Raw genomic sequence first — 23,370 nt, forward strand, 5'->3', positions numbered from 1 at the left:
TGCCCAACTAACTTGAACAGCCTTGTTTCATTTCATTTCAAAGTGATTTATCGAAATAACATGCTTTTCGTTTAATTAAACGGCCACCTGTTTATAGCGGCCACTGAACTTGAGCAAGTAGGTGACCGCTATAACCAGGTTCCACTGTAGTATGTCTTTCCGCATTTTCTGCCACATGCCTATGTTGCGTCGTATGGCCAAGCCATAATTGTTTTGCATTCTATACGTATGAGCATTTAATTCAGTGTCAAATTTATAAATGAGCTTTTAATTACTTGTCAATGACAGCATTTTTCAGTCTTTCTGCTCCATCCGGTCGTCCCCCTTCTACCAGTCGGGCTTTGTCTTTTCCTGCGTTTTTTTTCCAGTCCCGGATATTTTTCCAATACTTTTACACATGTCCAATGCAATGTTTCTTGCCTAGAAAAGGCTAGCCCGCTCTTCACCTGCAGAGTGGTGCCCTCCAGAAGCCAAAACCGCGATCATCGCCGAAGGATACCGTTTCGTTGACATCGATAACTTATTTTTGTCAATATGCACTGCTGTCGCATGCATCGAGGGTAACGAATCGGACTTCCAACTTCTCGAAGACATCGACCAATGACATGGCTTATCAGTGGCGGATCCAGGGGGGGGGGGGGGGGGGGGGGTCCATGGGGTCCATGGACCCCCCCTTTGGGCTAAACAAAAAATTTTTTTAAAGTGGAATTGAAGTAAACGCAGTGATTTTGTATGTGGGACGCCACTTAAGATAAAGGTTAGGGTTAGGGAGAGGAGATTTAGCCGAAAGTTAATTAGACACCTCATCGTGCTTGCTGACTGGTCTAAGGCAACGCCCTGATGAAAATATCTCGTAAAATTTGCAAAAAAGTTTAACTGACAACATTTTTGCAGATTTGCGCGAGAAAAATTCAACTAAGGTTTATTTTAGAGGACCATTATACTTGAATAATAAAACTGTGTAGATGTTAAAATGCAACGAAAATGCGCGAATGTGGGCGTTGTCGGCAAAAAATTTTCGCGCGCCCAAGGCGCGCGCAACCTCTCCCATGGACCCCCCCTTGCTCAAATCCTAGATCCGCCACTGCTTATGTTCCACTCCGATCTTGAAGTGCAATTCCTACCAAAGCCCCCACCAATTCACGACCACCAAGCGTCTGCAACCGAGCAAAAACGGCGATAAAAGTTATGACGTCAATCGACGAGCCGTTTTCGCTGCTATTTCCATCGGAGGAAGTCGGCAGGAATTGCTGAAGATCGCAGGCGTATTCAACATGACGGCCCATCCTCTCCGCGACAGCTGGGACTGTCATATCAGCTCCATCAATACCACTCTAATGGAGGTACATAATTTGTATACGTCAGTAATTTTATTAATTTATTTATTTATTGTTATGCAGGTTTTCAACGAATCGGCCAACACACCTGTCGCGGAGTTTCGATCAAAACAGGAGATGTCGGAGCACAGCGTCATTGACACAACAGTTTCGTTTGAAAGGCACGTGGCGAAAGGAGGGCATTCGTCCCACTATGGAGTTCAAGCCGTCATATTACACGAAACTTGCTGCGTCATTGACATCTATTCAAACATGTGCCGCGCCTGCGACAGGATGTAGAGGTCCTCGCCAAATACCAACAGCGAGGATTACGAACGCTGGCTGGAGAATCACTCGCCCCACTGCAGAAAGAACTTTCGTCGCTCCGCCAAAGCCATGGAGTCGGACGGCGCAGTCTTACTTTGGAAGAGATCAGTTTCGAAATATACTCTGCGGTACCAAAGTTAATAATATTTTTTTTATTTATTTCTCTATTTTTTAATTTTTATTTTTACAGCTGCACCACCTCTGTCGGTTATGGAGACGCCAAGTCTTTTCAGGCTGTCTCCTCACCACAAACCTACGGCGAAGCCTATACCATCCGCAAAAAAGACTGCATTGGACACGTGCAGAAGTGGATGGGCTCTAGGCTTCGCCGGTGGCAGGGCGAGAATCGAAAAATAGTACTGGAGGATGGCAAAAGCGTTGTCATTTCGAAACGACTGACCGATTCTCTGATCGATGAGTAATATGAAAATTTCAATACATTGGCGTGATAAATAATAATAATATTATATATTAAATTTCGATTCAAAATATACTACGGCAACGCCTTAAAATCGTAGGTTAACCGTTTTTCTTAAAACGAGGCGCTTTATCCATCATGATTGCGGCAGCACAGACGAACTAGTTCGGTTTGGATTTGAAATAATCCGGGGAACTAGTTCCTGGCTGGCTAATGAGGACTGTTGGGCGTGCAAATGAGATCAACCACAAATTAGATCAAAACGTTATGATGATTTAGCCACATAGCGAGGACATGCACGTATATGCATGCATGGGCGTATTTTTAGGCAAGCGGCCAACTAGCAGCAGCCGTATACTTCAAAAAGGGAACAGATCTCATTGAATGGCTTCGTCGCGTCAATAGAGGTAATAGTCTTTCAGTGAAATGCAGTAGTAAAATCAGAAAATACAAGCTAGTTACAACAAATTCAAAATATAACAATTGCGGTACTAAACTTGTTTATAAATAACGAAAACATTAGGGCCTGACTCTTTGTATAGCGTGCTAATAATTACCTTCCAATGGCAAATATTAAACACCGCTCTTCATGCCAGTAAAGATGCACTACTGCAACCGTTAATTTTTTAATTAATGGCGTGCGTTAGCTTAGCTGATCTTATACACTGGCACAGCCATTTCATACTTTCATCATTCGATAACATTTGTACGATATGTGCTCGAATGTGCTCTAAAGAAACCTGTCTGGTATTGTAAGCATTTTTCTTCAGATTCGCAAGATTGAAAAATCACCTAAGGTAACGTTCACCACATAATTGACACATTAGCGCCTTCGTCTTGCAGAAGGCGTAAATCTTTTCCGCACTCCAATAGAGTAAACAAAATTGAAAAAAAATTCCGGAAGCACTAAAAAAGAAATTTGGCACACACACCGTACACGTATTGCAATTATCTAATAACCTACTGAGTGTGGCGAGGTAGTGTATTGGTCGACTAAAATCGTTAAAAACCAAAGAATAACATTTCATATATAAATATTCCATAAACGAATGACAGCTAAGAGCATAATTAATTAATTAGTGTGATAAGTATTGCATTTGGCAGCTATAAGAACATTTATGCTCTACAATTCGCGAACTAAAGATAGTTACTCTTACATCTGGCGCATGACTGTACACCTACTTCATAAGGCATGCAAAATGCAAAATGCAAAAAAAGCGTCACAACCCCGCTTGCGGATGACAGATAGCTTATCAAATGTGAACCATTCGTTCATATTTTCTGAAACACTTTCGTTTCAGGACGCACGTTGGACGTTGAAAGTTGCACGTTGCACGTTGCAAAGGCATGCAATGTTCCACATTGCAAAGGCAACGTTGCACGGCCAACGTTGCACGTTGTTAAATGTATGTTACCATATGTGACCCTTCAGGGCCACCATAGATAACAGGACACGAAATCTCTTGTAACCCATGTTTCTTGTTGCGCGCGGAGATTTTAGAAGCGGGTGATAAGACCAATTGTCTTCTAGGAATGGGGCGGATTTTATGCCAAAAGCAATCATCATACCAAAAACAACGAGGATTTCGTTTGACGTCGAAAAAGATGGATTCTAGGAAAGAAATTATACATGAATTACTGTGAAAGAACGTGTTACCGTTTTTTTGCCGTGCCGTTTTGTTTCGATGACAATGCGATTCATCACAACATCGTCAAGGAAACGGCGAAAAAACCAGACCGGCGTTTCTTTGCCCGTCAAAGCCGAAGTTATTCCAATTGGCTCGGTGCACTCGTCAAACGTCGGAACAGTCGCGCTGGCTTCAAACACTGTTTCTGTGTAATCATCAGGAAGAATACTTTTCAGTTCCGTCACAAGTCGGGAACTGTCTTCTGACGACGTTGACGGCGACAAGCTTCGCCCTGTTGAGAAGCCGTAGCGCGACGTTTACGAGATTGCCTACGACGTTAACGGAGAGGGATATCGCCCTCTTCCTTGTCTTCGTCGTCGTCGCTCTCTTCCTCGTCGACATCTTCACTTTGGACTCCGTCGTTGTTTTCGCCATCTGCTTGGTAGGTCCTGTCGTTTCCGTCATCGCCGTGGTCATCACTATCGTCGTCAAGATTGTCTTCGGGCCCGCCACTCCCACCTCCTCCCGGGCTGCTGCCGCTTTCCGCGCGCAGTCCGAAGACGCTTGCTCCTAACAACGACAAGACCTTCTGAAATTCGAGCTCGCCTTTTGGCGTCAATTTGTATAAAATATCTTCGTCGTCGTCGTCGCTCTCGTATTCGCTTTCGTTCTCGGCTCTTTCGCTATTGTTATCGACTTCGTCTATATTAGACCCTCTCTCGCGCGCCGCTTCCTATTTCTGACCCAGCAGTGGAGGAGATATGCGTAGAGTCTGAGGTGTATGCATCGACATTCCTAGGATTTCTTCCGGTGTCGTCAACGAAATTAGCCGAGATCAAGGCAGCTCAAACGGCTGACAACACCTGCCTACGTATCGTGTCATTTACCAAGAATGAATGTCCAGCAAAAGATACGCTCGACGACGAAATAAAGAAATATCTTCCAATTGCGGCGGAGCTGAACGGCAGCAGAATCTACTTCTACGCGGATCACGCCTCATTATCCCGCCAGCGCTTCGAAGCGATATGCTCGAAAGAATACACGCCGGTCACCACGAAATGCAGAGCTCGCGCGCTGGAGTCTATTTGGTGGCCAGGTCTTTCCGACGACATGAAACGAATGGTTGAGCAGTGTGTCATCTGCAGAAAGGAGAGACCCAATCAATTGGAACCAATGATTCCGACCGACAGTCTTCCACACCCCTTCCACACTATTGGAATGGACTTATTCGAATATAAATGAAGCCAATATTTTCTGGTCGTCGACTACCTCTCTCGATACCCGGAAGTCGCTAAACTGGAGAATACTACGTCTTCAGCGGTTATATGTCACCTAAAATCGATGTTCGCTCGCCACAGAATCCCGGCCATCGCTCTCTCGGACAATGGTCCACAGTTCACGTCGGATTTATTCGCCGAGTTCGCAAAGGCGTACGATTTCCAACACATCACCAGCAGCCCCCATTATCCCCAGAGCAACGGGGAAGCAGCTCTAGAGAATGGTTAAAACGGTGAAGGAGATGCTCAAGAAGGCGGAGCATCCGTACCTGGTTCTCTTATCATACCGCACCACACCGTTGTCTCACGGTTGGTCACCATCACAACTACTGATGGATCGACAGCTCCGGTCAAATGTGCCAACGGTGGAATCTCGACTACTCCTATGAAGCTACGAACTTTAGTTCCAACACTTGTGTTTACTCATTGGGCAGCACATAGTCTTGCTTTGGCTGCATCCGATGCGTCAAAGAGCGAAACGTGGTTTAAACATTTGGAGAAAGCAGTAAACACAGTCTACACTTTTTTCCCGCCGCACGGTACACAGTGGTCAACTGTCTGGCAAGAGGTATTAGATGAAGTACACACAAAGCTTCAGCGCGCAACTGAAACCCGTTGGCTCTCACCCGGAAATGCAGTGTGCGCTAAGGAAAATTTTGAAATCAGTTACAGCAATCCTGGAAAATGAAGCCGCTGACGGCGACCCTACAGCAATGGGACTTCTTCAACAGCTACGAAAGCCTTTTCTACCTTGTGCCTTTTCCTTAATGCAACGTGCTAAGTGGTCCCCGCTTCAAAACCCTTCGGGACGTTTTTAGGCTAAATGCCATTCATACAGAGTATTAATTAATACTCAAATTTTCTCTCTTTTGAAAGTACTGCCATTATTTTCATTTATTAGCATAAATTCAGGAAGTTCACTCTTTGGTTCAGGGAAGAGGCTAATTTAACCGTTGTTTCAAGAACGTTGACGACGAGGCCGCTGGCATCAGAGGCTCGTCTTCCAGTGCGAGCGTTGTCGGTTCTCCCCAGCCACAAGTCGCGGCAACTGATTCTGATGATTCTGATGGCTTTGAGGAAATTGCTTGCTCGATAATGAGGATGTGCAGGAATGCACTGGCCCGATGCCGAGTCCACCAGGTCCAGTTGCACAAGAGCACGCCCGGTTGGCAAAAAAAGGGAGACGTAGCAGGAAAAAAGGCAAGACGTAGTGAGAAGGAGCTTGCACAGATTTTACAAAAAGTAGATCACGTTCTTAGGGAGTTTGAGTGAGATGCTGAATCTAAATCAGGTGACTCGAATCCAGATAACTCGAAGTCTTCTAAGAGATTTTGTACCCAGTTAAACGGTTGTTTTTTTCGTGTGCATCTAAACGAATAAATCATGGTTGAAGGGGTCAACCCCTTTTGAGACATGGCTTCGCGCACGCGTTAGTCATGTGTTATGTGATTAGGTTACAAATATAATATAGGTTATTACATTGGGGTAAGGGCAATATGAGATTTATCGGACCCGATACCCGAGGGAACCGCGATATTTGCCCGAGCGAAGCGAGGGTCAATTATCACGGTTTCCCGAGGTTGGAGGGTCCGATAAATCCCATATTGCCCGAGTTTTCCCCCATGTAATAACCTACTTATACCCCGATAGCTTCATTTTGGGTGGTTTGGTGCTGGGCCGCGAATGAGACAACGCACTTCCCTTGCTTGATTGACCCGCGCTAATCTTCCAATTTCGTTCCATCCGTCCCCTGTCATGATTGACATGTGTTAACAAAATTTTCGCCCCATTTATTGATAGATTGATAGTTGCGTAAGTAAATATAGAAATGCAGCGCGGATTATTGGCAATTCACCGCGTCTTGCCAATGGAGGAACAACTCCCAGACAACGACGACGACTTTCAACCTCCGAAGAAGAAGCGAAAGCATCGCTACCGAGCGCTGGTACCGAAACGAAAAGACCACCGAAAATTTTCGCCCGTCTCGGGCTCGCAGTTGAGCAAGGCTCAGGAAAAGTTTATTTCAGGGAATACAAAAAAAGCAACGGGCGGTCTTGTCGAGGTCGGACGACGATTTGCTTAGGGCTCCTCCCACTACTAAAGCGCGACGAGACACCTAATGTAGTAAAGACGTACGCGCCGTACCTCAAGATCGTCGGCATTAAAGGTTGGTGACGTCACTTTGTACCTCAAAGATCGTCGGCATTAAAGGTTGGTGACGTCACTTTCAGAAACTTTCCCCGACTAAGTTCCTACCCTTGCGATTTGGGCTCCTCGCAAGACCAAAGCGCAATGAGAACACCTGCTCAAGTAGAGACATCCGCGAAACATCGACAAACGGTAGTAGAACGCCGGCGTTCGAAGCTTATTGGCTTCAAACGTTGGGTAACATACATTATTCAAAGTGTCCGCGGCTGTCAGTGATATAGATTTTTTGCCCTATTGTGCGCTAGATGAGTAAATCCGGTTTTATTTTGCGGCTAATTCTTCGGCGGAACTCAGCAGAATTCTTGCGATGAGGTTTGTCTACGCTGCATTGCATTGTGTAATTTTCGTTTTTATGCAAAAGCAAGGTAGACATCTCCGATGGGTTCTGCGACTGATTGGAAAGTTATTTGACCCTGGATGCAACGGAAAGAGTTGGAGGTGAATATTCTTTATTTTTTAGTCGTTCTTGCGTGAATCGATGGGATTCGCCAGGCACTCAATATTGCGATTGATTTTGGCTATTTTGCGCCTTCCCTAACAAGTTTTCCCGTTTAATCTTTCTTAGAACTTTGTAGGGAGTTGTTCCGCCACCAGAGAAGACGCCCCTTGATTTTAAGGATGCGAGGGGAGTACTAGAATGTCGGAAAATAAAAAATAAAATTCCCTGAAAAACACGCTGGAGAATGTTCTCTTCTTACTTTGAGCAGCGACCTGCGCGTAATAATGTATGAATTCATTTTTCAACCCAATTCATTGAGGGCTGAACGTAATTGCGTATAATCGCTCTGCAAACAGCTATGGCAGCTAAACGATTTTTTATTGCCACCTTTCCGGAAGCAACGGGACAGGACGGAAGCTGAAGTTGGTTCTTTGTCTTCCAAGTCATCATTCATTATTTTCCAGGAAGGGTCCAAAGTTTTGAATGTGGCAAACCCTGGAAGTAGGATTGGGCTGTGTTTGAACACAGAGCTGTGATTTTGATTTTTAATTACAACAATTCCCAAGTTTTTCAATATTAGTGGACGAATTTCTGCATGCCGTAGACTGCTAAAGCGCTTTTTGAACTAGGGACCTGCCCATTTTTTTGAGAAGGGGTAAAACGTCAACGAAATTTTTTTGTAAATATCATTGGTCAAAAAAGTGTAAAGCAAAATAGGGTCTCATGTCGTAAATATGAGCACCATAACAAGAGGAAATAGCGTCTGACTCTGAGAGCAGAGGCGTTTTGCCCACTACAGTGATACTTGTATAGGCGACCACTCTCATACTGCGACCAACTGCTCAATGCGACCGGATTTTTTGCAAGAACTTTTTCTAGTGCAAACTTACCTTGGTAATACGACAACCTGTTCAACGCGACAAACGACCATCGTCCTTTGCGTGCTCTTGTAGAATTTAGCCTTCGCAATACGTCAACGTCACTTGGCGTTCGGGGCAGGGAACACAGTTACGCCATGGGCATGCGCACACTTATTTTTTAGGACTTAGTCGCGCTGCTAAGTACAACGTTGTGGAGTCGGGAAGATCGCAAGTTCGACCGTCATATATTTTGTATAATACTTTATACGTCTTTCATTATACGAGCCGTCAGTCGATTGTGACGTATTTGTGCCTTTCTTCAGGCATTGTGGGCTTGGGCACGATCGAGGCTGCAAGCAAACGTTCGAATACACGTAGAACGTGTAATAGGAGCAGTTCGACAGCCCTTTCGTATTCTACCTGCAACCAGGGAAATACCTAAAGATTTACTTAGTATACACAGCTCGGTAATTCTTGACTGCGTTTTGTCTGTCTGCTGTGTTTTGCATAATCTGTGAGAGGGGGATCGTTTCTCTTTTAGCTACAACTTATTTTCTTCTTTTTCGTATATCTCTTTTTTCAACTTGCAGACAGCACACAAAAACCCATTTCTCGATACTTCGGTCAGCCCTATTCACTGCTAGTGAAACCACTTCTCGCTCCATCGCGCATTTCCGGAAAAACGATTCAGCTCTCGGAAAAAGCTTCTTCGATCACACGCTATTCCGTAACGATATTTTTGACGTGGAGCTCGTCCGATGTCCATACAATGAAGTCACAGTCACAGTATTGCACTTCCGTGACGAACAATTTGAAGTTGACACCGATAAAAGCACGGATTAGACTCCTTAGGAAGAACGTCATCTTACGAGCTTGCTCTTGCAAAGACGTTCTCTGCGGCCACCAAGGAGCATTTCGCCTCTGCGATACCAAGGCCGCAACAACTGCATCTGACGGACGCATTGCGTGAAGCACCAAAAAAGGGGTAACGCTGACTGACGTGGAAGCCTGTAGCAGCAACCGTAAAATCAGCGTGTGTTTCTTTGGAATTCTCTTGGTTAGCATAATCGCCTTCTTTTCGTTGTCGACCCCCCAGCGAATGGTCTTGCTTCGAATGATACCTCTAGCAGGGTAGCAGGCATCCTTCAGCAGCGACACCGACGGCCTTTCGTAAAGCACGACATCAAATTTTGAACCAGTTATTCAACCTGCACGGAATTGATACAAGTGCATTCGAACTGCCTGATCGTCAAATGAGAAAGCCTCTAAACTTGATTTGATTTGAGTGCGGGCAAGACGATCTGCTGGCACTACTCTACTAGTGAAGCGAACCATAGATTGATATTCTGCGGATCATAGAAATGTGAGAAAAAAATAAGCGAAAGAGAGGCATCACCTTTGACGAATGGATCGCTCATTTCAAAGACAGAATAACTGTCTGTGATAGAGCGAAAAGCTTTCGATTTTGTTTATCGCCATCCGGAAGCCCAATAGATGTGAATTCCGTTGGATAGCTTGTGGTAAAAATTTCACGCAGAGTGTTGTAGAGCTGCTCCCTTCACGACTTCGCGCCGAAATCCATTCGTTCTCTTTCAATGTGCACACCGTTTCGTCTGAACATCGAACAGCAGTCTCATCCAGTGCCAAAGAGCCCCCACGTTCGAGCACGTTTCGCCGAGACCTGCCATGCAGGTACAGCGACCGACCTCGACAGACCCTCCTGAACAAATAATCACCCAGACACAAAGTGGATTTTCGTCGTTGAGTTGCTGGTGTCGACTTTTGCACCAAAAACCACGTAGCTACGGCATACCTTCCATTCGGCTTCTCTGATGCCTCCGCTCAAAGAACATCTTAGAAATGTGCATGCTCTTATAATATTTCACCTGCTCTAGCGTAACGAAGCTCGCTGTGTACAAAGGATAGGTTACAACGTCGGCGTAACTAAAAAGATTTGAGTAGGACAACGCCATGTAAATAGACAGAGTCTTCCGGTTACGTGAGAGTAATCATCGATTTTTGGTGTTATACAGCCGATAATGCCAAGTTGGAGTAGATCTTTCCTATCTCGACTTATTCGACTACTGATTGTTTTGAAATTGATTGCTTGTTGGAGACAGTAACGTTCACATCGATCATCATGTTGAAAGCTCACATGGCCAGGGCACGGAATACCTAATGTGGTCTCAGACAAGTATCGGCAGTTTGCAAATTATTTGCCAAAGAATGGTGATTTAAGCGCATAGCATACCTAACCCTCATTCGACGACAACGTTGTATTCTCCACAGCAGTAGCGATCCTTTGAGTGCCCTCGCGTCATCATCGCTCTGTAATAATAATTTTTATTATAAATCACGAGAACACTCCTTGGTGGCATCCATACGCTTGGTCAAAAGCGTCGCTTCTTTGAATTGCTCTCCGATTAAAGAATAACTTGTTTTGATCTGTCGGGTCGAAGTCACATCGACTCTTTCTGCTTATCTGCCCTGTAACTCGAAGGGCGCTGCAGAATTTCTGTCGTATGACACGTTCTTGATCCAGTGTATAAATGATTTCACTGGTTTATCAACGTCTATCGCCTGAAGACTATAAAAACAGTATAAAAAACAGTTGTGGAATCATTCCCCTCTCTTTCTTCGCGAACATCTACAAAACCTTTTTAAAAGTGAGTCGATAAATTGGAAGAGCTCAGTCATTACTAGCCTGACGACGTTAATGTCAATCAAAACTTGTGCATGCTTTGGGTTAAATAACAGTGAAAATTGTTTTTGGACTCGAGCAGGCACGAGTGCATTGAACGAAACGAATGTCAACGATGTGCTTCGATCACCTCTCACAAGGATGACGAGTCAATCACTCGCATCCTATCATTGAAAAATGATCCTGATAGCAACGACGGCGACGAAGACAACGTTGAAGAGGAGGAGACCATTCGAAAGAATGATCCACTTACCTCATTGCATATTGTCAACGAAGAAAATGTCCCCCTATTCCAAGGATGAACAGTCCTTGCTGTCCAAGGGGCTCAAATTCGAACTTGACTTCGCCTCGAGTTTCAACGCTTTGCCTCGAAAATGCGTAGAGCATATTTGTACGAACGCCACACGCAAATCGAGCGAGCGAAAACAAAAATGGTGAAAAGGTTTGGCCCTCCGCCGTTCCATCGCGCACAAAATTGCGCGACAAACCGCATCACATAACCGCGAAAGGGGCAGTCTTACAAAGGAAAAAGCTGCACCGAATCCACAAAGGAAATCGGACACAGCCCAGACCAGCCTCGAAGTATTCCTTCGGAGGTCGACGATTCACCACGACAGATCAAGCCGAAAGGTATCGCTGTTTAGTGAGCGAAAGGATGGATTGAGAGAGGCAAATCAACAGCTGCCGAAGAAATGGAGGAGTCTTTATTGTAGCTAAACTCACCAGCGGAAACATTGAGAGAAGATGACTGCTCGGGATTTCTCGATGTGCTCACCGCTCTTACCATTTTCATTCGTTTTTCATCACTTGATTTTTACCAAGAGTAGAACCACTTTCTGGTTTTAGACAAAGCAAAAGTCAAAACAGAGTTGATCCTTTCTTCCGTTTCTTTCAGTACATCCTCGTCTTTGCAAGTATAAGAGAAATCAACTAGCTGTTGAAGGCTAACGCGTACATGGATGGAAATGCCGCTCACTTCAATCTCAGCATCGCCATTTGCTACAGAAATTATTTTACTAACAAAGCAAAATAATGTAGCCTCTATAAGACTATCACCGTCCGTCGCTTGCACAGACTCTTCTCTTTCCACACTACTTCAGTTCTTAAAGTTTTCATTTTGTTCCGTCATGTAAGGATTCGTTCCTGCTTAATTGACGTTGAAGTTATTTGCAATACCAACAACATATGCGATCATCCATATGCTTACCTCTAACTTCACCCGCGGCGTTGAGTTGAACGGTACAAAAGTCTTCGTCAAAGCTCATATACGGACAGTTGCGATAGTATGATGGTAAACGTTCCCAAGAGAATCCAGGAAACACTCGAATATGGCAAAGAAATGCTTTCACGGTAAATACCATTTTTGGTAGTACGTATACCGTGATGACGCCGACTGTACCTCAAAAAGTTCTCTTTTTTTAATGTCTCTCTCACTAAAATCGCTTTTTCCTGCACTGACTCGCTTCATGCAATGCTTTATAATTCCATAAGGTCGATCTTTAAGATATGCGGGTATGGTTTGGTCGTACAGTTTATAGGCGCTCGAAAACATGATATTGGCACTACGATACTTCTGAAACATTTCTGGCAGAAACGTTTCGATGAGATGTTTGCAGAGTCCCGCCAGTGATCTATCCGTCCGCAACCTGGAGGGACTTCAATAAATGATCCATTGCCTCTACTCCGTTGTTTGTACGAACGTAAGTATGAAAGCCAGGTTTTCGAAAAGCATAGCACCAGCGCTACAAATAAACCAATTACTAGTGGAACATAAATGTGAATTATTTCATTAATCTTTTTTTGGAACAAAAGCCAGTGCCTTTCGAAGGACTTTTTACATTTTCATTTCTCTTATAAAGTACACTCTAAACTAGGTTAGATAGCTTTACTTCCAAATCTTGACTGTTACTGGAAAAGGCAACCTCGCGCAGAAGGTGAAACAATTTTTCTTGTCGTTCGGACGTAGACCACATTTCCCTTCATGGGGAAAGTATACCGTACTTATTCTTGGTGCTATTGATACCCTACAATCAAATACTCACCACTGCGGATCCACCTTTGACACGCCTCCTCTCGATGAAAATCGCACAAATGCACTTCAGCGTTTGGAAATGCTGCATTTAGTTCTGCCTTGCTGTAGTCAACCATGAAGAACGGTGGGTTCCAATTTTTGTTTCACTGAGCTATAATTTGAAGAGCTTCCGTAAGGAGATTTGATGTTTCTCGTTCAACAATAAATTCAGCAACGGGAATGTAATGGCAGCTAGTACGAACGCACAAGAGGAAAAGAGGGAATTGACATTTTGTTGTTTTATACGTTGCATCTAGGAGCGCAAGTGTGTTGCCATACTTGCATAACAACTTCCGTTGCCACTGCTCTTGATGAACAAACAGAAACGTACTACCTTCGGAGGAATCACTGCTGCCCTCGCCGTAAGAGTCACTCTGACCTGCATCGTTGTCGTCGTCTTCTGCAAACGCATCCAATGGTTGTTCTTACAAGGTCAAAGTTTGAGTATTTGGTCTCCGACAAGTTAGCGTGCACGCAATTGATAATGTCCTTGTTGGTAGGGTATTACGAACGGTCGTCAGTTACGGGATTCACTTTATCTAAGCAGTGATCCAGAACATAGGCACGGAGGCACTTTTTAATGACTTTAACGTTTTGTAATTCCTTCGTTGACGTACTGCTGAATCTGTTGCCGAATTTCAGAGTTCATTCTTCTGGCAATCCCTATCAGAGGGTGTGTATGCACCGATACAAGTGGAAGAGTGACGAAGAAAGCTTGGACTCCAACTGCTTCATTTTTAGCAATTCTATCTTTAGCATTAGCCAAGGCTTTGTCTTTCTCTCTTATAAACGAACTGATAGGTATTTGCAGACATGGAAAGCTAAAAAGGTTTGCTACATTTACTTGGGCGCTACATAATGTTTACTTTAATTAAATTACGTTGTCTGATTTCTAATATTTGCTGTCGCAGGACACCCAATTTTACGAATTTTTGCAAATGGTATCGATGATTGCGGAGGTACGCTGTTAGGTCTGTTCTGTCAGAGGATTTTCTGTTTTGTCAAACGGTTTCTCTTTTTTGTCAGACGGCTTCTACAGTTCACTAAAATTCTTTCTCATAGGTAAATAACATAATGTGGAAGGTTTACGTTTGCTTTATTCAGAGATCGAGATCGTCCAAACTGACATTCCCCCCTCCCCCCGTTTACGAGGAAGCCTATCCCATCCGCAAGCAAGACTGCATAGGCCATGTGCAGAAGCGGATTGGCACCAGGCTTCGAAAGTGGAAGGGCGATCATCGCCGTAAGATCTTAGAGGATGGCAAAGGCGTGCCGGAGAAAGTCGTCAGACAGATACCATCATCGACGAGTAATTATTGAAGTGAAAAGAATTGGTCTAATAATAATCTAATTGCGCTTATATCTTAAAAAAGCACTAAGGAACAACATTGGTGACGTGGACAGCATGTAGCCTCGCGTTGCCAGGTCCTTCTCCCTGATCTCCCGTATAAACACGGGAGGGGAGAAGGGCCTGGTACCACTGGTCTGCGTCATAGGTCACGAGGACCACCCTGTTGTGGGTGCGGTCCATCGTCTTCTAATGCAATTACACACCTCGCGTATCATTGGCCTGCAACTCTACTGTCCCTCCCATCCATGGCCTCGGATACTTCGTCTTCGTTAGAGGAGCGATGCGCTTGGTACACCTTCTGATAATCCGCGACTGCTTGATTTGTAACGTATTAATCCGTAGGTTGCGCACGGAGTACGTTGAAGGCGATCCAGATGATTGTGTGCCGGTTGCGGAGGTTCGCCAAGCTGTTCACGACCGGCTTGATCTTCCACTCGGCACCAAAGAGGTGTCTAATCTTGTTCGAACCGCGTTCCCGGCCAGCCGGCGTAAGAACCTGCAAAAAGACCTGAAAAGAGCATAGTTCTATACGGGCATGAAACGAAAATGCCTTTCGATGGATGAGCCACAATGTAATCCATCAATTGAACCTCAAATTGAAATGGAATGTGACCCTGTCAGCGATAAAAATGGCAAGGAATGAAATACTGGCTTTTGAATGTCTTCTCATTGTCTCTTTCAATAGATCTCGACTGGGGACGCGTGATGAAACTTCTGGTTTCTGAGGTTGAAAATATCGTTCTGTTCGAAGAAGAAAATGATACTGTAACGAGGCAGGACCCTTCTCTCTTGGACATGGCTTCATATCAGGAGCAAATCCAGAAACTTGCTCCTCGGCTCTACGACCTGCTCACCGCTCTAGTGGTGCCTCCCATTCGATAGGGCCGTTCGCGCACTGGCGAAAAAAATGGCAGTAAAGTTCTGCATATTATGTCAATGATCCTGAAACAGAGATCTCAGAGAGCTGCAGTTCTTCCCGCACTGATGTCCTTTCAGATGATCAGTAAGGGTACAAGCAGGCAGGTACAAATGAGTGATATATTTGGACCTTGCCAAAGGTTAAAGTTTGTCTAATAGGTAATTGATGACATGAATAGCGTTGGGGTAGCGAGGTCTCGTACACTCACTCGTGGCGATGCCTTGAGAAAATTGCCGAATCCCATTCCCAGTCACTGCCAGATTCCAGCAACATAATTTTGGCTTACGACAACCTTAATATAACAAAAAGAACCGGCCATGAACGTTCCGGTAAAGCACGAAAGACATAATGCCAAACCCTTTTGAAACTAAAGGATGTTGTAGATAAGCACATGGAGATGTGGGACATGACGACGCGTCTGGTTATTGATCTCTCCCACGTTCAGTTTCCCACTTTCAGCGATTCTCCAGTACGAACTACAGAGAACAATTGCTAAGGTTCATTTTTTACCTTTAGAGGCCCAAACGTCAGGATCTGGATGACCGGAGCATACTTCCTTCACCAGAAGACTACGCTCAGCTACGAAAAGACGGCACTAATCATGTCATGAGATTCATGACAACCCATTTCCCTACATTGAAGCATATGTCGTCTGCGTGCCCAGAAATGGAGCCGCACAAAAAGCCGTCAAAGGCTGTTGTTTGTGCGCTTGAAATTGTTGATGCAAATGAAGGTACAAAGGACGGCACCATCACCGTTTTGGAATCTTTTGTAAAAGACCTAAAGAAAAAGGATGCCAAGCCTATTGTAAGTGAACTGAAGAATACCCCTGTGTTTCCTTTTATTGTTCTATTACGAAAGGCTGTCGTGGGCGATCAGCTTACTTGTAAAAACATCAGAGGTGCCAGGCGAATACGTCAGCCGGAGAGAAGAGTACTTGAAAGATTGCAATGGGCTAAAGAATCTCCCGGTATAGTGAAACATCTGCTGTGACTCTACTGAGTGCCACTCTCGTAGGCGATTTCCATTTCACGTGGGAGTGCTTGACAGTCTGCCTGCAGTCTCTGTGGGGAAGTCCTGAAGACAATGGAACAATGAATCATCTTAAGACGGCGCTAAATTTAACATCTGTTGATCGCAATGCGAAGAAGTTCCAACCATCAGATGAATTCTTTCAGCAGGTGACGAGAGATTAGATGTCGATCTAAAATAAACAAATTGTTTCAAAGGTATATGAAGCGCATTTGATGGCGGCAATTTGCCGTCACCTGGGAATTTCTTCCTGCCACGAGCCGTTCAGTATACCAGAGGAGGACCAGGTCCAGTGGCTTCAGAGAACAGCGCAAACTATCTACGAGAAGACCATCAGAGTTCGTGATCCGCCCATCTACGAAGAAGACGACGACGCTGTTTATGCCTACCATCGTACTCTTTTACACATGGGCTACTTGTACGTCAATCTCCGGACCGCAATTAGATGGGAGAATGGTCCCGAAATTATAAGAATGTGGCGTTACTGGCTGCCACTATTTCTGGGAGCGGGAAAAGTAAATTATTCATCTGAAGCAGCTAATTTCTTAGCTAACCTCGCCGCTGATTGGAGCCCGGAAATGTGCTACATACACACACATCATAGAACGGTGAATTCAAGTGGGAAAGTTGCGCACGGAAAGCCGATTGACCAATTGGTCGAGCATTACAACCTGTGAGTAGAATGTGTAATTCTACCCTATTCCTCAAATTTATTCTTACTTTCTCTCTTCCAGCATTTTGAAGAACGCTGTACGCTCAAGCGGCGCAAACCTAACAAAAAAACATGTTGCTTTGGTGTCAAAAGTCGCCTTATCACTGGTCGAATTTAGCAAGATGGCAGACAGCATTCTTCAATCCAAGCGGTCACCATCTCATACAACGAGGTCAGGAGCTAGGGACATAGAGCAGATGGTCCAAATACTGCTTGATAACGACATCGCATCGGAGAAAGAAAAACGCAAAATGAAGGAATCTACAGTTGATCCACGTCGTGAAGGCTTGCAGAAGATAGCTGATGGATGGCTGAGACGCTTTTTGTGTAAAGATGATGTGTCTGTTGAAGATTGTGATGACTCTCGCAGGGAGATTAGTGACATTTCTGATCTGATATATTAATCATGTATAACATTCTCAGATTGAGATGGTGCCAAAGCCACTCGATCCATTACAGCATTTTTATACCGTAGAAGCAGGCCATGAAGCGACAATGCGTACCGCTCCATTATTCCAGGTAAGCATTTTATGTCATCTAATGTGTTAAGACTGTCTCTCCGTAGGATGATGTTCCTGAGGGTTGCATTGGTAGCGACAGCTTCGCATCCAAGGCCAATTGGATATTGTGCAGAATGCTCTCTTCGCCAACAGGTAAGCATTGTTAACAGCCTCGGACAAATGGGTGATTCGCTGCATATCTGAAGAGGAAAAAATGCTTGTTTAGGAAATGATGCCTTCCTTTCCTTACCTTCTTTCTCCTAGCCCTCGATGATTCCCTTCCACATTGTTCGCCAGGTCTCCGCTTTTTTGAGAAATGACGATGATAAACAAAGAAGCCGTAAGGGTCGTCCGGCTCTTCGCTGCAGCTAGAACAGCAGGGAAGTTCTTCTTGACACCCGTCTTCGAATGGGCTGTCTAGTGCGCGAACTAGGGATTTTCGAAAGCACTTCCTCGTCGCGAGAATACTTCGAACATCCGCATCTACAGACCGAGCTTTCAATTGTCCTGGCCGGAACATGACAATAGCGGTGCTAGGCATAGTGTCCCTGCCAGCTCTTCCAAACATCTGTACAGACCAGCATTTCGTAAATTTATCAGCTCTTTTGACTTGTTCATTAGGTTACGTACACTTACCTGGAATAACTGGGTAACAGACGTGGGGATGCCGAAATGAATGACGAGTCTGACGTCGCAAATGTCAATGCCCTGAAGTAGTCAACGTCGTAAACCATTTTTTATTCGGCTAGTGCATGACTTTGAATACCATTCCAAAGCCGATTGTCGCTATGACAATTCTCTTCTCGCCGATCCTGAACTCTTTCTCAACGTCTCGTCGTTCGTATGAGCTCAGAGAGCTGTGGTGTACGCCCACAAATTTATGCCCTCTCATGAGACGCCACAGTGACGACGCCTCTTCTTTTGTCCTCACGAACACGATTGTTTTTGGTATAGGCGTCTCATGCGAGTCATCCAAGGCAGATAAAAGAGGAGCCAGGTCAAAACCCAATTTCAAATACATAGACTCCACCAACCGCATCTGTTTTCTTTCTTTGCATAACTGCCATATAGATATTGCTGCGGTTAATAGGCCGCAGCACAAACACAGGATCCTTGAGCCCCACTCTTTGAACAATGATATTCATCATAGACTGGGTGGCTGTGGCCGTCAAGACTATGACAGGGCAAGGCGAAAGACGTCTGAATTCCAATAGCCTTGCATAGTCCTTCCTAAAATCGTTACCCCTAAGGATAGAGATAAAGTCTCAGTAACCTGTGCAGAACTGTCCATACCACTCCGCCACACAGTGACACTCGTCAATCGCCAGTAGAGCAACCCGTTTCTGAAGACCTTCAATCATTACTTTCTTCCAAGATGAAGAAACAGCGCACTCAGGTGACAGGTAAACTGCACGTCAAAGATGCAATAAAATCACTATTAATTAATGTACGTCCAATTGTCAAATTTACAGTATCGAGCTGAAGTGATGACTTCTGCTGAAAGTGCATCTACCTCTTGCGGATGCAGTAGCCGTGTTGCACCGAGTCCCTTTGCAAGAAGTTTTTCCACCTAAGCAAAAGTAGTATAGCTTCGTGCTTGATCATATTTACTACTTTTAGGTGAAATACCTGCTCCTCCATGAGCGCCTTCAGTGGACTGACCACGACAGCGCAGAACGCTGGTCCGCGAAGCAGAGGAGGCATCAGGAAGCAGACGGACTTCCCCCCGTTAGTGGGAAGACGCACGACGACATCTTCGCCATCCATAACAGCCGAAATGGCTTCTATTTGTCCCGGCAAGAACCCATCGAAACCGAAAATGGATTTTAGGATCTGCAACGCGGCCGCTGAGCACATTGTTTCGAATGACGCGCTCCTTTCACCTGCGTGCGCGACGAGGTGTGTAATTGCATTAGAAGACGATGGACCGCACCCACAACAGGGTGGTCCTCGTGACCTATGACGCAGACCAGTGGTACCAGGCCCTTCTCCCCTCCCGTGTTTATACGGGAGATCAGGGAGAAGGGCCTGGCAACGCGAGGCTAGACAGCATGGTCCGCGCCACCAAAGCCATCTTCTACCACTCCCGCCAGCTGCTCTTATCTGTATAATGTCGAACGCTGCCGAAAAGCGAAAAAAGCCAAACCTTGTGCGCTGCCCCTCCATAATAAGACATTTAAATAGTATATATTTTTAGTGTTCTTCATAATGTTCTATTTCTTTTAGCCGCTAGCGACTATCGTGTGTGACGACATAGACGACAGCGTCTGCAGTGACTACAATGTATCAACGGCATTCGCACATGACCATTGCTATTTCGTATGGGCCAAACGTGCAAACCACGATAGCTAAATATAAATAAATTTTAGACAACTGAGAGAGCGGTACTCTCAGGGCTGATAAAGATTCTTGTGACGACGTAGATTCAGGCTACGGAAATTGTCTGACAAACTTTATTGAATCAAATTACGATCTCCTCGTCCTTCTCCTTCAACTAAAAAGTGATTACACGACAAAAGTAGTATTTATGAGTTTTCTTACGTCATCCTTTAACACTTTGATTTCTCCGTCCTTCTTCCCAAGTTCGCCGTCCTTCTCCTTCAACTAAAAAGCGATTATTTGACAAAAGTAGTATTTATGAGCGTCTTACGTCATCCTTTCAAATTGGGGCTTTTATTTATTAATTTTACTTTTCATTTATATATTTATAGTACATGTGAAGCGGGGAATAAATAAGACGCCGTCGTCGACGCCACAGCAGCCTTCGACGCTACAGACGTCGACGCCACCGCAGCGGACGAGAATGCCACCGCCGTCAACGTCGACGGCCGCCGTCGGCGATACGTACGTCGTAGACGATACCGACTCTGACGCCGACATTACGTTAAGTAAGGCAGTTTATTTTGTCTTGAATTTGAATCTTAAGTATTTCAAGTTGATTTGGCCACGCATATACGAATTTGTGCAATTATATCACAGTTTTAACAGGAGCTGCTTAGGATAACCAAGACTTTACTCCAAAGACCATTACTGAAATAACGTTTCGCTTTTAGCTGTGACGAGGAGTATAACAGTCAATAAAATCTATATAAGCTTTACACATTTCTGAAAAGGTAAATGCTAAAAGCGAAACGTTATTTCAGTAATGGTCGATTACGAGACTCTTATCTTAGTCAGTCTTTCTTTCAGAACAGGATCATGTGGAGAAGCATTATCTAAGAGTAGCAAAATTTTCTCCCCTTTTGCAGCCAACTGAGCGTTCCACTGCGTCAGCCATTCAGTCCATATTGTTCTATTCATCCAGGCTTTAGCGTTTGATCTGTAGGGAATCCCACATGGCAATTTCGGATCTTTGACCCCTTTGAAGCACCTTGGATTTTGTGCACAACCGATTACAAGAGGAAGCTTTTTCTCTCCTGCAGCATTAGCAGCAAAAAGAATTGTAACGCGCTCTTTAGATTTTCTGCCGCCTTTACATGCGCGACCTCTTTTAGCTAGAGTTCTGTCTGGAAGAGCTCTGAAAAAGCAGCCCGTTTCGTCGGCATTCTAAATTTCATTCATTTTGTAGCCGCTGAGAAGCGACCGAAGCCTGTCGTGCCAGGCTACGACAACGTCTTCGGAGACATCAGCGGATTCACCACTAACCACGAACTGCCCAATGTTATGCCTCTTTTTCAAATTGTTGAGCCATCCATTAGAAGCTTTAAATTCTCTGTTGCCTAAGACCTCTGCTATTTTTAGAGCTTCTTCTTGGAGCATAGGCCCGTGACCGGAATGTCCCGTTGTCTTGCCAACGTGAACCAACGATAGACTGCGTCGCTCACGTCGGATTCTCGTTTGCGCTTTCTTGAGGACCGCTCGTTTGCCTGGAAATTGTTGGGGTTTAGGGGCCCAGGTCATGTGATTGTGTGTATGTAATGGTTGACGTAAGAGGCATGCGTATGTTTTGGGATTCGAAGTAAGAGAGTACCTGCAAACCGACCTTCTTACGGCTTCTCGCGTTGTCGATACTTCCCCTACGCGGCGTCTGGGTGGAGAGCGGACCGCAACAAGTGGTGGAGAATCCGGGTAGCCGTTGGCTACTCGCGTAACGATCCCATCCGCCCACGCCACACGAAATCCGGACCCTCCGACGCGTCGCGAACTCCCGCGAATCGCTCGCTGAGATGGAGACACCGCGCCGCGGAGTGAAACGCCGGAATCAGTCGACGCGCGACACCGAGAACGCCTCGCATCAACAACGAAGAAACGCCCCCTCCTCTGGACACGGAACCGCTGAACAATCCGGTTCCGACGGACACTCGCCGGATGCAGCGGGGTCTAGTGCTCTCGCGAGACATCTTCGTTTCACGGAAGAGGACGAAGACGAGGACGATTCGCCCCCTCCCGCCAAAAAGAAAGATGGCGTCGCGCCCCTCCTCGGGGCACACGCCGTGCGAAACATCAAAAAATTCTTCGGCGAGGCGAATGACGACGTCGAGAAGTGGATCTTCGGCGTCGAATTGTCTGCCCAGCTCGCGAACCTCTCCGCTCGCGCCGGGGTCGCCCTGGCGGCCAACGCGCTAAAATGCAACGCTCTTTCCGAGTTCCGCTCCTTCGCGGCGAGCGACGTCGACGAGCTATCGTGGAAAGATTTCGTCGCGTTCATGCGCGATCGATTCGGCCCGCTCGACCCTCGCCGACACTGGACGAAAAAGCTCTTGGCGTGCAAGCAGGGTTCGCGTGAGTCCGTACGGTCATTCTCCTCGCGTTTTCGAAAAGCGGTGTCGAGTCTGCGAGGAATAGAGCCTGATGCTGTGTCGGAGCATCTGGTCGTGTCACGATACCAGGATAGCTTGAGAAGGAGCTTCAGGGTGAGCTCTCCCGGAAACCGGCAAAGACTCTGTCAAAAGCGGTCGCCACGGCCACTATGGCGGAGTCGGTGCGCGCAAGCGAGGAAGAAGGAGTATGCGTCACGTCGACGGCATCGGGGTCTGCTCGAGCGCCTCCGTCGAATGACATTCAAACGCAGCTACTCCAGACTCTTGTGCAACAACAGAGTCAGCTCCTGCAGCAAAATTCCCAAATATTGCAGCATCTCACTTCGTCGAAGCCAAATCCATTCTCAATCCCGCTCCAGACTCCCGCCTCGGCTCGTTCGGAAACTCAGGAATCTCAATCAGCGTCGCGTAATGCCAAATTTTGCAACTATTGCAAGAAGTCAGGACATGTCAAGGACGAGTGTTTCAAGCTCCAACGTAGGCGCGAAGCTGACAAGGGGTCTTCGTTCCCTCCGCCAGCGACCGCCTCTGCATCCAACGAATCCAGCGTTAATCTCGTCGTTTCGTCCGAGACTGATGGCTCTTTCGCGTCACCACCGGCTTCATTTACAATCGGAGGACTCCTATCAACACGCACGCTGTTCGACACCAGCTCGAAAATATCGATTCTGTCCGAAGAGTTCGCCTCGCGATTCGGTTGTGAATTTCTCGCCGTCAAGGAATCGTGTACCGCCGCTACCAATCAACCAATGGAAGTGCTCGGCGCGCTAACGCTCGAATTCGCCGCCGCTGATTTTCGAATCGACCAACGTTTTCTCGTTGTCCCGGAGTTCGCCTTCTCGGCACTGCTC

At 45.7% G+C, this 23,370-nt stretch overlaps 1 long non-coding RNA gene across 1 annotated transcript; it reads left to right on the top strand.

Annotated features, from left to right (window-relative positions):
- The first annotated feature begins 15,914 nt into the window (after positions 1-15,914).
- LOC136189136 (uncharacterized) lies at positions 15,915-16,486 on the top strand. The gene is made up of 3 exons (XR_010670355.1): positions 15,915-15,984; positions 16,032-16,322; positions 16,377-16,486. It is a non-coding gene; the product is annotated as an uncharacterized lncRNA (long non-coding RNA).
- Positions 16,487-23,370: the final 6,884 nt, after the last annotated feature.

Source organism: Oscarella lobularis, chromosome 7 (genome assembly GCF_947507565.1).
Source record: "Oscarella lobularis chromosome 7, ooOscLobu1.1, whole genome shotgun sequence".
Taxonomy (NCBI): Eukaryota; Metazoa; Porifera; class Homoscleromorpha; order Homosclerophorida; family Oscarellidae; genus Oscarella; species Oscarella lobularis.